The following is a 418-nucleotide window of genomic DNA, read 5'->3' as shown; positions in this document are numbered from 1 at the left end:
TTTTTAAAAAAGTACAGTAGAATATCCTCCATTCATAATTGTAATTAATTTAGCATAAGCAAAGAAATGACCTTAGGAACATACCCAGGTTTTAAGATAGATTTCTAGGTAAGGGGCCTGAAAGATATTTTGATCTGAATTTATTTTCCAACAATTTCAAATATAATTTGTCATCTGTGTGTAGACACATACAGGCAGGAACACACATTCACCACACATACAAAAACACTTGCTTTCTATCAGATCAGGGTAATTTTTTATTGCAGGTCTCTTTTAATATTGGCTAGCAGAAAACCTATCCCCAACCTAACAGATTACACACACACACACACACACACACACAGCCATTTTTCCATACTTCCTCACAGTGAAAAGCTCTCTAACAAGATACCAGAAGGTCGAGAGAGGCAATGCTTTT

This window comes from Mandrillus leucophaeus, unplaced genomic scaffold (genome assembly GCF_000951045.1).
Source record: "Mandrillus leucophaeus isolate KB7577 unplaced genomic scaffold, Mleu.le_1.0 Scaffold414, whole genome shotgun sequence".
Taxonomy (NCBI): Eukaryota; Metazoa; Chordata; class Mammalia; order Primates; family Cercopithecidae; genus Mandrillus; species Mandrillus leucophaeus.
The sequence above is the reverse complement of the archived record's forward strand: the minus strand, read 5'-3'. Positions refer to the sequence as shown.